The sequence below is a fragment of the Bos indicus genome, chromosome 9 (genome assembly GCF_029378745.1).
Source record: "Bos indicus isolate NIAB-ARS_2022 breed Sahiwal x Tharparkar chromosome 9, NIAB-ARS_B.indTharparkar_mat_pri_1.0, whole genome shotgun sequence".
In the NCBI taxonomy this organism is placed as follows: domain Eukaryota; kingdom Metazoa; phylum Chordata; class Mammalia; order Artiodactyla; family Bovidae; genus Bos; species Bos indicus.
The window spans coordinates 85145621-85160635 of NC_091768.1; the positions used below are offsets into that span (position 1 = coordinate 85145621).

Here is a 15015-nt window from a genome sequence, read left to right on the forward strand (position 1 = left end):
TGTCTGTGGGATTTTCCAGGCAAGAATACTGGAATGGGTTGCCATTCCTTCTCCAGGGGATCTTCCCAACCCAGGGATCAAACCTGCATTTCCTGCATTAGTGAGTGGGTTCTTTACCACTGAGCCACCAAGGAAGCCCCTTTGAACTAGTTAAGTTCGTTCAAATAACTCAAAGTTTTGAGTCAGTATTATGCTCTTTGCTGTTTTCAGGGAATTGCTAAAGTGATTACAGTTGTTGCCCCAGTTCTTTGCAAATTAAGCATTTCTTGTTGCATCCATATTAGGTTATTTCGGCCTAGTTTTTAAGAAGGAGCATGAGCATGTTGACTGTCATTCTTCTCACTAAGGTATCTAAAAATATTAATGCTCCCACCATGCTTGTCATTCTTCAGTTCTGGAACCATGCTGGCTTCTAGTTAGAGAACTGGAACTACCTGTCAAGCTACCCTGTGCCAAAGTACCTGCCTTCTTTACTTGCTTCAGTTCCTTTGAGAACTGTAATCCTGTCCTAAACCTTCTTACTGTCACAGGCTCCATGTCCCAGCTCTTGGTGTCTCAGACACCGTGATTTACCCACCCTTGTTACTTCTCCAGCAGACCCCCTGGCATAGATCAGCTTTGGTTGGGCCCACCTCTCCTAGGTTATTCACAGGAACCTAATTTCTATCCTAGACCTTTAGAATTCTATCTAATCTTTATTAGGTCCTGGCCATCCTACATTGATTTTGACATTCCTCAGGCATGAACCTCTTGGTAACACCCAATACTAGACTTCTTCTGATACTGAGAATTTAATTTTAGAAGTGTGCACATATGTCTTATATCAGTATACATACTCTTACATAAAATTGAATATGTAAATAATGTGATGACATCTGCTGTTGTTGTTTAGTCGCTAGGTCGTGTCTGACTCTCTTGTAACCCCAGGGACTGTAGCCCACCAGGCTTCTCTGTCCATTGGATTTCCCAGAATATGGGAAGAATATTGGAGTGGGTTGCCATTTCCTTCTCTGGGGGATCTTCCTGACCCAGGGATCAAACCCATGTCTCCCACTTGGCAGGCAGATTCTTTACCACTGAGCCACCTGGGAAGCCCAATGACATCTGCTGCTGCTGCTGCTAAGTCTCTTCAGTCGTGTCCGACTCTGTGTGACCCCAGAGATGGCAGCCCACTAGGCTCCCCCATCCCTGGGATTCTCCAGGCAAGAACGCTGGAGTGGGTTGCCATTTCCTTCTCCAGTGCATGAAAGTGAAAAATGAAAGTGAGGTCGCTCAGTTGTGTCTGACTCTTTGTGACCCCATGGACTGCAGCCTACCAGGCTCCTCCATCCATGGGATTTTCCAGGCAAGAGTACTGGAGTGGGGTGCCATTGCCTTCTCCAAGTGACATCTGAGGGAATGCTTAATGAGTACACTGAATAAAAGGTATAAATGCTAGTGTTTAAAATACTTCTTAGGATACTAAAGCAAAATGATGAGGGAAAAAAAGGCACTGGTTATTAACAGTGTTATTACAGGATGGTCTCAAGAGATTGTTAACTGTTAGTCCTGTCAGATAATGACTTTTGATAAATTCCTAGTTTTTAAGTTGAGAATTTAAACATAAAAATTGCTTCTTGAATTAGCCACATAATTGTCTATACTACACAGACTTCTGGTGTTTCTTGAAGTGTTGGTGATGTGAACATGTGTTTTCTGGCTGATTTTCAACCCTGGTTTGTCCCTCTCAAGCTAACTAAATTGCCTGTGTAATTTCAGCAGAAAAGCATGCTCACTTTTTCACGTTTTCTGTTTACTTTGGAGTTTCAGCTTTAGGAATGTATGATATTTGAGTTCTGCAAAATGTCTCCGAAACCAACTGGTCTCTAACTCCCCTTATTTTAACACTTTCCCCAGTGTCTGCCTATTGTTTTAGCAGATTTTGGTAGCCTTATAACATTTATATCAGCTAAAGTTTGAAATACCTGGTTTTCATTTACTATAATTGCCTATGCCTTTGTTTATTTAATTGTAAACATGCCATCATAGTCTATCGTCCTTGAAAAACACTAAACACTTTTTAGAACTGGAAGCCTGTATTATGGTTATTTCCATATGGATGAATATTGTGATCTGCTGTCTAATTTATTCATCTGGAAAGTCAAAACTTCATTTTGCGAGGCGAGTATAAGCTCATGGACTCCCCTGTGATAAATCTAGATGAATATTCTCATTGCTTCAGAATATATCATGCATTCCTAGTTAAGAGACCTTGCAGCTAAATTGTCATTTCTGAATTTCATCAGGCAAAGTGTATGGATTTGCCTTGGCTTTAAACTTGCTGAAGGAGAGAAGCTGAGGTGGAAAATTTTCTCAGGTGCAGACTAGCAGACTATTAACATATGGATGACATGGTTTCATTTGCTTGTCCTAAATTACATGAATTGGATTCATTTGGATGCTACGCATTTTGCTGCCAATGTTTTTCTAATTTATTTTGAAGTCATTCAGTCTTTTTCAAGCTTCTTTCAAGCAGGAGGTGGGGGCGAAGGAATCTTGCCTTTAACATCACATAGGCTGAAATATTCCGCTGTGTTTGACTTGATGGTTTAAATACAACAAAAGGCAAACTATGCTCTGTAGTAATATTGGTTTCTTAAACTTTTAAGTTTCCAACATGTAAAATATTTGCAAGGATTTTTGCCTTTGGTCTTGGTCAAATACCTTGCATGTAGAATTAAGTGATTTCATTAAAGTGCATTGGAGGAGAAAAATAATATATGACAGGAAGTCTGCAAGTATAAGGAATTCAGCCAGAAGTTGTGATGTCATGTTAAGCAAATAACCTTCAAAAATTATCCTGATAGATTTATTTATACACCCATAGGAATACCTAAAATTTGTGATGAGGGCTCCAATCATAAAGAGTTTTGTTACAGAAAAGCCTCGATGAAGTGGCTAATTTATTCTTGCCAATTGCCCATGGAAATAGAATTAAGCCTCGTTAACTTGAAATGGAATAGATGTCCTCCATGATGGAGGAGGACAGTGCCTCTGAAATAGGCAGATGCAGAGTCCTCCAAGTATATTTCCCTCACCTGGTGTAGTCAAAAGGATTTCTAAAAATTACTTTAAATATCTGACTTTTTGATGATTTCTGAAATTGAATTCAGTTGAGCTGAAGCCTTTATTGCACTGAATTTTCATACAAGTCAAGGACCACTGGACATGAATAAGAATTAAAGAGATCCACAAATAGAGCCCTAAAAATTCCACTTACACTGCATCTGGATACTACCGTTGGACTGAGTCCTGAATTGTCATTGACGGGTTTCAAAGTCTTGTCAGTAATGATGGCATCCTAGGGTGCCAGCAAACAGAGAGCAATTTTCTGCAGGAGCTGTTGTGACCCGTTTGTGTTAAGATGAAATATTGTCATGAGACAAATATATGAAAACCTTGTATTTGCTGCTGTCCAAGGCAGGACCTTTTTTTTTTTTCTCTTGGCTTGGTCAAACACAGAGTATCGTCTCCAAAAAAGAGATTTGGAAAGAATACATTGGCATTTTGATTGTACAATATTCACTGTGTCCTTTTCTGAACACAGCCTTTTTATTGGAAAGGTGGAGTGAGTGAAGTGTATGTACAATCACTTGTTACGTAGTGTTAGGACTCATTTGACCATTTACAGGTTACCAAAAAGCAGATTTGGTTTACATTGAGGGTTACAAAAGGACTGGATGAATGGCTAATAAGGGTTTTCTTGTGATTTGGGACCATAATTTGAAAAAAGTCTGCTTGGATGTCAACCCAAACAGCTGAGCTTGCTATTTGATTAAGGAATCTGAGTTGCATGGGTGGGTTTATTGGAAATGGCAGACACCGCACTGACAGATGTCTGCCCTAAAGGTCTACAATTCTTAATCTTTTGTTTCCAAAATGTTTAGGGTGAAATGTGTACACAGAACCCTGTGTATCTTTAAGTCTTTTGTGCTCATAATTAAGGCTACCTAAAGGATTTTGAAAGCTGGGACAACTGCAGTTAGCTTAGAGCACCAATAAAATGTAAACAGAAATGCTATTAGAGGGTGTTACTGAAGGCTTTGGCATATTACTTTTGCAAATGAAACATCATATACATGCAGCTCAAATAGTAGGTTGAGAGACAAATGAAAGTTGGCTATATAATTAATCATGAAGTGTTTGGAACTTTTTTCCCTTGAGGACTGTAGATTTTTTAAAAAATGCGACTACAACGCAAAGACTATTAAAAATATATAGAAACATGTGGGGGGAAAGAAAAGGAGAGAAAAAGAAAAGAAACAAAAATACCAGTGCTTATACCTGCAGGAGTCTAGCCTTGGTGGGATGATCGACGGGGTAAACAGTTGTGTAGATACTTGCATAGTCATATTTTCCCATTCAGTGAAGTCACTTTCAGGAGATGATGTAGCGTGGCTAAGAATGTGTATGAAGTTTTTCAGACAGTTGTAACAGCTATTAAGTACTACATAAATATTAGTCCTTGACTAATGGAGGTGTGATAATGCTGCCGTTGAATTGCAAGTGTAATTTCTTTGATAAATTTGAATTCAGGATCAATTGAAAAACAGAGGAGAGGTATACCTTTATACTCATTCTTCCTATTCCTGCTTTCCTTTCAGATATTGTATTTTTTTATTTTTGAGAGTCAATTTTTAGGAAGATTATTTTTCAAATAAACTTTTATTTTAGAATATTTTAGAATTGTTTCAGATTTACTCAAGAGAGCACCATTCCATAAGCCCTATACTCAGCTTTCCCTATTATTAACATCTTACATGTTTTGGAACAATTATAATTAATGAATAAATACTAATACTTCTGTACTTGATTTGCATTTCCTGGATTTTGACCTCGTGTCCTATTTCTACTTCAGGATTCCATTCCAGATACCACATTACACTTAGTCATCATGTCTCCTGAGGCTCCTCTGGGCTGTGATGGTTCTCAGACTTGCCTTGTTTTTTTTTTTTTTCTCTTTCTTCTGCCATTTTTATTGAAGTGTTGTGGATTTATGACATTATATTTGTTTCAGGTGTACAACATAGTATTCACTATTTTTATAGATTATGTTCCCTTTAAAGTTATTACAAAGTAATGGTTATATTTCCTCATCCTATACAACCTTTCCTTGTTGCTCATTTACTTTATGTATAGTATTAGTAGTTCATATCTCTAATCCTGTGCTGCTAGCTTGCCCCTCTCCTCTCTTCTCTCCCCACTGGGAAGCACTAGATTGTTCTCTATACCTGTGAGTCTGTTTCTGTTTTGTTATTTGCATTTATTTATTTTGTTGTTTAGGCTCCATATGTAAGCAGTAACAGAGTTTTTGTCTTTGACTTATTTCATTAAGCATAATACTTTCTAGGCCCATCCATGTAGTTGCAAAGTGCAGACTTTCATTCTTTTTCATGGTTGAGTAGTATTCCATTGCACATATATACGTGTGTGTATGTGTATAAACAGTGGGATGTGGACTTGCTTTGTTTTTGATGACCTTAGCAGTTTTGAGGCATACAGGTCAAGAATTCCATAAAATGTCTTTCATTTAGGATTTGTCTTGTGTCTTTCTCCTGCATCAAGGAGTTATGGGGTTTTGGGAATAAGACCACAGACGTGAGAGTTCATTTTCATCAAATTCTGTCAAAAACACATGCTATCAACATGATTTACATTGTTGATGTTGACCTTAATCACCTGGCTGAGCTAGTGTTCATCAGATTTCTCCACTGTCAAGTTATTCTTTTCCCCCTTCTCATCTTGCACTCTTTGATTGGAATACATAGCCCACACTTAAGGAGTGGGGAGCTGTGCTTCATTTCTTTGCGGATACATTATCTATATAAGTTATTGGAAGCTTTTGGCATGGGATATTTATCCATTCTTCCCCCATTTATTTATTCAATCATTTATTTTTTATCAGTATGAGTTAATAGATATTATTTTGAACTCTGAGTTATAATCCAATATTCATTCTTTTGTATTTTTTTTCCTTTTTTTTAAAAAAAAAGATGAAGTATAGTTGGTTCACAATGTTGTGTTAGTTTCAGGTGTACAGCAAAGGGATTCATGTATATTGTTTAGTTGCTAAGTCCTGTCTGACTCTTTTGCAACTCCATGGACTGTAGCCTGCCAGGCTTCTCTGTCCATAGGATTTCCCAGGCAAGAATTCTGAAACGGATTGCCATTTCCTTCTCCAGGGGATTGTCCCAACTCAGGGATTGAACCCACATCTCCTGTGTTGGCAGGCAAGTTCTTTACCACTGAGCCACCAGAGAAGCCCAACATACATATACATACATATATATATATATATACACACTTTGTATAAGTGTACTTATAAGTGTATATACTCATATACACTTATACTTATAAGTGTATATACTCATAAGTGTACAAATTGTGTATATATATATATACACAATTTGTATACTTATGAGTATATATACATATGAGTATATATATATATATGAATATATATTTACTTTCACATTCTTTCTCTTATAGATTTTTGTAAGGTATTGAGTATTGTTCCCTGTGTAATATACATTAGGTCCCTTTTGCTTATATATTTTATATATAGTAATGTGTATCTGTTAATCCCAAACTCCTAATTTATCCCTCCCCCACCGCCTTCCCCCTTTGGTAACCATGATTTTTTCTTTTATGTCTGTGGGTTTGTATGTGTTTTGTAAATAAGTTCATTTGTGTCATTTTTTAGATCCACACATAAGGTATATCATATGATAGATAATTGTCTTTGTCTGGCTTCCTACTTTCTTTTCTCACTCACATTATTTCAGCTTTGGCCATGGGGAATGCTTTTAGTTGGTTTCTGTGTCCCTTTGATGTGACCCCATGGTTGTCCTTGTTTTCTAGCACTTCCTTACTTCCTGGCACTATAAGATGCTCTAGGCTCATCTTGTATATTTCCTATCCCAGACCTAGAATCTTCTGTTTCTCCAAGGAACTCTGGTTCTTGGTTCCAGAGATCTGGGCCAAGGTAAACTTGTTAGTATTGGGGTGTTGTTATTTCTAGGCTCTTTCAGTTTGATAAGAATCCATATATATACACATAGATATGTATGGGACCTATAAATATAATCTGTATCAACTCTACATGTACACATATGTATCACTATTTCTGTATATATTCATGTGTACCTATATGAGGCTAAGCATGGGTTCATAAGAGATGTCTGCAACTCTAACCTGTTACCATATATGTAGATCATTCTAGCCTTTTCTCCTTCCTTCTGATCCATTGCATTTACCCTGGGATCCTGGAACAGATAAAGGACGTTAGACTAAAAACAAGGAAATATAAATGAAATATGGACTTTAGTTAATTATAATAAGTGTACATACAAATGATGTATATACATGTAAGACAATGTCCATATCAGTATTCATAGATCTCTTTTTTTTTCAGTAGCTGATTATTATTACATTTTGTAAATGAAAAATAGAAAATATGAGGCTACACATATTTAGGGGTGACTGAATTGTTTCTATTTTAATTTTTGCTCTTTTTAATGGTTTTTGAATACTTACATTTTATAACAAAAAAAAATCCCACCAAGAACATTGAATATATTTCTTGTGGTCTATTTCTGGATGCTCCATTCTGTTGCATTATCTTTTATTTCACCAATATTGCACAGTCTTGGTTACTGTACCTTTATGGTAAATTGTGAAATTGGATATTGTGAATCCTCCTACCTTGTTCTTCTTTAGTGTTGTGTTGGTTGTTTTAGCTCCTTTTTCCTCCCATGTAAATTTTAGAGTCTGTCCATATCTACAAAATAGGCTACTGGTCATGATCCTCATGGGCTTCCCTAGTGACTCAGTGGTAAAGAATCCGCTTGCAATGCGGGAGATGCAGAAGATGGGAGTTTGATCCCTGGGTAGGGAAGATCCCTGGAGAAGGGCATGGCAACCCACACCAGTATTCTTGCCTGGAGAATCCCATGGACAGAGGAGCCTGGTGGGCTATAGTCCATGGGGTCAGAAAGAGTCAAACACGACTGAGTGACTAAGACACACATATAGTATTGGAGTAGGAAATGGCAACCCACTTCAGTGTTCTTGTCTGGAGAATCCCATGGACAGAGGAGCCTGGCGGGCTACAGTCCATGGGATCACAAAGAGTTGGATACGACTGAACAAGATGATCCCTTTCCTTAATTATTCTTGGCTGTCAGTAATTTTTTACCATCTCACAAATTCAAATCTATTATTAAAAATTTGCCTGTACTGTGAAAATACTGACCCTCAAAATATTTTAACAATTGTAACACCTTTGGAAAAAATGTATTTGTCCTCTTCAGGTATTTTATTTCATGGATAACACTTAATAGAATGCATAAATTTGAATATTTAAATATTTTAATCCCCTATTTTTCTTTGATAAACCTCTCACTAGACAGTGATTATAATCTACCACCAGGATTGTTTGGAGAGTTAAATTAGAGGACTAGCAAGAATTAAATATGCTTAGAGATTTAAAAGTATTCAATAAATGTTACTTATTCTTGTACTAAACCCATTTTCTCATTTAAGGAAAAAAATCTATGCAAAGTTTAACCTCATGTAATAGTCTGGTACAAGATTTATCATTTCTTTAAGTATTTTTTAACATCATATATTTTTAAAGTACAATACTGCATTATACAAAAAGCCCTGCTGCCATATAAATGCATTTAATTTTACTCAAGGATACATTAAACATTTGTAATGTTAAAGTTAATGGTTTTTGAGTATCAAGTTTTTATTAAAAGCACAACTTTGCAACTATATAAATGCATAGTTTTAAATATGGCAAATTTATAAAATGAATATTGAGAATTTTTATAGACTTCTCAGATTGAATGTTTGACAATTTGAGTTTGTATGGTATGTTCATGCAGGGTAAAGTATGAGAAACATAAAAATTGAATGTCCATGAGCCACAGAATAACCTATAAAGAACAGATTTGTAAAATTTCTTTCAATGTCCTTGGGTGTTAGATCCTGCAATGATCCATCGTTTCAACAGATCATTCTTCAGCTCACTTGGCATTTGAATTTTTTTTTTTTTTTTTTTTTGTAATTGACTAGAGTCACAATGTTGTGTTAGTTTCAGATGTACAGCAAAGTGATTCAGTTATATATATATATAATATATGTATTCAGTTTTATATATATATACATTATGTAGTATATACAGTTATATATATTTTCTTTTCTATTATAGGTTATTTTAAGATATCGAATATAATTCCTGTGCTCTACAGTATGTCCTTGTTGTTTATCTATTTTATCTAACTTAGTATTTGGCTTTCATGCTGACGCTAACACTAAGAGCAGCCAGATGAGTGAAGCTGGAAAGATGAACCGTTGAGTTCTGTTCTAAAAAGTTAAGACCCTACTCAGGGTGATTCAGTTCAGTTCAGATCAGTCGCTCAGTCGTGTCCGACTCTTTGCGACCCCATGAATCGCAGCACGCCAGGCCTCCCTGTCCATCACCAATTCCCAGAGTTCACTCAGACTCACGTCCATCGAGTCGGTGATGCCATCTAGCCATCTCATCCTCTGTCGTCCCCTTCTCCTCCTGCCCCCAATCCCTCCCAGCATCAGACTCTTTTCCAATGAGTCAACTCTTCGCATGAGGTGGCCAAAGTACTGGAGTTTCAGCTTCAGCATCATTCCTTCCAAAGAAATCCCAGGGCTGATCTCCTTCAGAATGGACTGGTTGGATCTCCTTGCAGTCCAAGGGACTCTCAAGAGTCTTCTCCAACACCACAGTTCAAAAGCATCAATTCTTCAGCACTCAGCCTTCTTCACAGCCCAACTCTCACATCCATACATGACCACTGGACCTGGGTAATTAATATAGTCTATGTAATAAAAAAATATATATATATGCCAGAAACCTGTTGTAACATGACTCATTATAAAGCAAATCAATACATACTATATCACATTCTTTCAGTTTTAAAAAAACTAATGTTATTTATATTTGAGTAATTATTTGAAATAATATTATTAATGGTTTAATGTTCAACTTTAAAAGCCTAATGAGCTGTTAGCATGTTAATAATAGCATTAATAATGACAGTCCTCACAATGTATCAAATGCATAAATAATGTTTGCAACCTATTAATGAGGGATTGTAATTTATAAGTAAAATATATGCACTTTTATAATAATTACCATAATTATTAGAAAGAGGCTTGTTTTCCCAGTTATGATACTTCTTTAGATAATGTAGAAAACTGAAGCTTGATATAGTACAAGTGTTTATATCCCACCATCATGAAAAATTTTGACAAACTAAATAGTGCAAGTCAAAGAAATATCTTTATTTTATGAAATTCTAATTTTATTACTATTAAATCATTTCAGTGACTTTAGTCATTCACTTAACAGCTGTATTTTGAATTCCTTCTACCTGAGCCCAGGAGTCAGCAAAGTACTGAGCACATAAGGATAAATATTTCTCGGAGTTCATGTTTGGTGTTGGAGACAAAAGTAAAAGCAGAAGTTGTTGAAACATTTACATTAGGATCAGTGACAGAGGTGAGAACGGGAATTAACTAAGAACCATTGAACAGAAGCTCCAGCCCTGATGGGGTCTGTTTTGGGCAGTGCTGGTATGGACAGAGGGAAAGTAAAGGAAAGCTTTCTAGAGTGGTGAGCCTGATCTTTGGGAGGAGTCTTGACCTGGTGTGGTCAGTGCTGGGCATTCCATATGAAGCAACTCTTTTCAGATGTTGGACAACAGGCAGCACAGGGCTGTAAACCTTGAGGAAAGGAAAACTCCACATTCACCCTCTCTTTCTACCTGAACTTTCCAAACTGCATCACAGGAAGATGAGGCCAAAGGGAGAAGAACCCATGGCAATGACTTTAGAATAGATCTGAGGGTTGATAGAATAGACTAGAGAAACCAGAACTAGTGCTATATACATGTATGTGGTCAATTAATTTCCAGAAAGGGAACAAGTAAATTCAGTGAAGAAAGGAAAGTCTATTTTTATTTATTTAATTTATTAACTTTTTTTTTTTTTTTTGGTTGTGCTGGGTCTTAGTTGCTGGGCATGGACTTTCTATAGTTGCAGAGAGCGGGGACTCCTCTCTAGTTGTCGTTCGTGAGCTGCTCTTTGTCCTGGCTTCTCTTATTATGGAGTGCAGGCTCTAGGCACAAGGGCTTCAGTAGTTCCAGCTCTCAGCCTCTAGAGTTCAGACTCAGTAGTTGTGGCATTCGGGCTTAGTTGCTCCAAGGCATGTGGAATCTTCCCAGACCAGGAGTCTAATCTGGGTTGCCTGCATCGGCAAGCAAATTCCTATCCATTGTACCACCAGGGAAGTCCAGGGAAGTCGTCTTAATCAGTGGTGCTGCCATAACTAGATATCCATATGGAAAAAATAAACCTTGACCCTTGTCTCATATTATACATAAAAATTGCTTGGAGATGAATCAAAAGCCTAAACATAATATCTTTAATTATAAAGCTTCTAGAAGGAGACAAAGGAGAATACATTCATGACCTGAGGAAATGTAGATTTCCTAGGACATAGAATTATTAATCATCACAGAAAAAATTAAGTTGGAGTTTATCAAATCAAACACTTCTGTTCGTTAGGAGACCTAACTAAGAAATGAACAAGCAGGCTACAGAGAGAAAGTGTTTCCAGTGCATATAATTGCCAAAGACTTGTACCTAGAATATTGAAATAATTTATATAATCTAATTGTAAAAAGGCAAAATATATGATTTTTTACTTAAAAATTTAAAAGATAAAATGGGCAAAATACTTGAATGGAAACTTAATAAAAGGAAAATAGACAAATGGCCTGTAATCACACAGAAAAGTACTCAACATAATCATCAAAGAAATGCAAATAAATCTAAAAGGAATATCATTGTTAAATACCAGAATGGCTAAAAATCTAAAAGACTAATAGCACCAAATGTTGGCAAGCATATAGAGCAACTGAAACTTATAAATTACTCATGGAGTGTAAAATGCTACAGCCAATTTGGAAAACACTTTGGCAGTTGCCTGTAAAATTAAACATGCGTTTGTCTGTTCTATGACTCACCAATTCAACCATGAAGAGAAGAAAAGAAGGAGAACATTCGCCCACAAAAGATTTGTACAAGAGTCTTCATGGCAACATCATTCATAGTAGTCTAAAACTTGAAATAATTCAGATGTCCATCAAATAGAGAGTGGATAAACAAATTTTGATATGTTCATACAGTGAAATACTTTTAACCAGTATTTCCTTTAACTATTTATTCTTTTAACTAACGAAGAATTCAGTACTAACACACAAAATTTAGAAAAAAATCTAAGAAACCTGCTCAGTACAAGAAACCAGACACAAAAATGTACAGGCTGCAGAATACCATTTATAAAATTTCTAGAACAGGCAAAAGACTCAATTTTTATAGATACCACAGCAATGATTGCCCTTTTGTTCAGAGGCATCATTCAACCAGGAAAGGACCTGAAGGAGTTTTCTGGGGGTGTCCATATCTTGACTGATGTAAACATTTGCTAAAACTCATCAAACTATACAAAATACAATATTTGTGCATTCACTATACATCAGTTATGTTTCAGTAGATACATTAGTAAATATTGACAAATGAATATACTCTAAATACTTCTTTCCTGTATACAATCTAAGACTTTTTATCCTCTTTTCTTTGCGTGTGCACGTATCTCATATATATGTTAGCTACTGTATAAATTGTGTAGGTTGTAGATATTTCTTAATTGATGTTTACACCTATCTTTGACTTTTTTCTATGAAAAAATTATCATTTAGAAGGGTGTGATCATTCCACTTGCAGAACATATCTCCAATTCACTCCTTCACATCTGTACTTAACTATGTACTGCCCTCATCATTTTTTAACCTGGATATAACACTAGTCTCCTACCCAATATCCCTATCTCTGGTCAGTTATTTCATCTATCTTCCTTCATAGTAAAACCATAACTTTCTAATGTTCCAATCCATTTATATGGCTTACTTGATACAAGTCAAGTATAGTCATGTAAGTATGACTATATTTATAGAGGTTCATCAGCTATACTGGCCACATGCCCATGTCTCAAGGCATAACATTTAAAATGAAGCTAACCTTTAAATGTGCTAGACTGAATATTTTATGTTTATAATCCCTTGCAGTTGTCACAACCCCAAGAAGTGAGTGCAGTTATACTCACCCTCACTACACAGATGAAGCAGTTAGCAGATATGTTGAGCAGCTTGCCCCAAAACACATACATGGCCGGCAAGTAATGAAGTCTAGACTTGAACCTATGCTTTCTGACTCCAGAGCTCAAATGCATGTCCTCTATCCACACTTCCTCTCTTTATAGTCTGCTTCTAGACTTTGTTGCCCAAACTAGTCTTCTACTTCAGCCCTGGGCTCCCAACTTCCATTCACACCTGGCTTCCTTGTATCCTCTTACACGTAGATCTTTTTGTTCCCGTGTCTGCTTCTGAAGGTCCAATTCCTTCTGACTTAAAGGCTGTTCATTGAAGTTTCCACCCAAGAGTCACTCCCATAGTAAAGCTGTTCCTGAGGTCCTCCAGGTGGAGTCTTACCCATAGCTCTGTTCTGCCATAGACGTGACGGTCATGGGACCTTTGTCCTATACATCATTGTTTATTTTGAGGACATGTTTCTATATTTGTGTCCCCTCATTGGAGCTCCCCCAGAACAGAGTGGCTTCCCCATCATTTTCTCATTCCTTAGCACACAGAGAAGCAGGTCCATAATAATTATTCATTGAATAAACAGACCTTTTGCTGCCAGACAACCTAGCATCACAGTTGCGTTTGCCTAATTTTGATGTCTCACTGTAAATTATTTGTTAGTAATAAAACGGTTTAAAGCTCATCTGAAAGATATAAAATTAAAAAGGAGAGAAAAAATGGAGATGAGGTATCCTGTGCCTGGGCTGAGCAGCATTATGAGGTTATTTTTTAAGAGCACGGTAGAATGTGGGATTTTTTAGAGCTTAAAATGATTGGCTGAGATATTAAGCTGCTTTGCCAGCTGTTCAAAAATGGATTGCTCCCAGCATATAAATAACTACTGTTATGTCTCTATAAAATTCTAGACCTTGAATGGCATATTTGATTAGAGTGAAATGAAAAAGAAAGAGTTGTTATAAACAAGAAGCTGAGATTAAAAGGATGTATTCAGTAACTGCCTGTAGTGATTTTCAAATAGCCTTTCCAAGTATGCTGCTGCTGCTAAGTCACTTCAGTCATGTCCAACTCTGTGCGACTCCATAGACGGCAGCCCACCAGACTTCCCCGTCCCTGGGATTCTCCAGGCAAGAACACTGGAGTGGGTTGTCATTTCCTTCTCCAGTGCAGAAAAGTGAAAGTGAAGTCGCTCAGTTGTGTCCGACTCCTCGCGACCCCATGGACTGCGGCCTACCAGGCTCCTCTGTCCATGGGATTTTCCAGGTAAGAGTACTGGAGTGGGGTGCCATTGCCTTCTCCGCTTTCCAAGTATAGATATAGACAATTAAATAAAATACTCGCAATCTTAAAGAAACTAAAACATAGACCTTACTGGAGTTTAGTCATACTCTTAGCAGTCTCTTCATTTTATTCCTTTGGTGGGATTTATTGCAAAGGAGAGCCAGTAGTATGTCATTTTAGCAAGTTCTACCCCAATTATATCAATGTAGCATATAATATTTATTTGCATGATATTTATTAAGAGGGATTTTCTTTTATACTTGTGCTTCTGGGTAATATGAATTACTGGTTCAATGTGTTAAATATGAATGGTTGTTGTTGTTGTTTAGTCGCTAAGTTGTGTCCGACTCTTGTGACCCTGTGGGTGGTACCCAGCCAGGCTCCTTTGTCCATCAGATTTTTCATGCAAGAATATTGGAGTGGGTTGCCATTTCCTTTTCCAGGTGATCTTCCCAACCCAGGGATCCAACCTGTATCTCCTGCATTGCCG

The 15015-nt window shown here is 36.9% G+C and overlaps 1 pseudogene; it reads right to left on the reverse strand.

Moving 5' to 3' along the window:
- The window catches only part of LOC109563574 (anaphase-promoting complex subunit 13 pseudogene), an 89014-nt pseudogene extending 75702 nt beyond the window's left edge, over positions 1-13312 (reverse strand).
- Positions 13313-15015: the final 1703 nt, after the last annotated feature.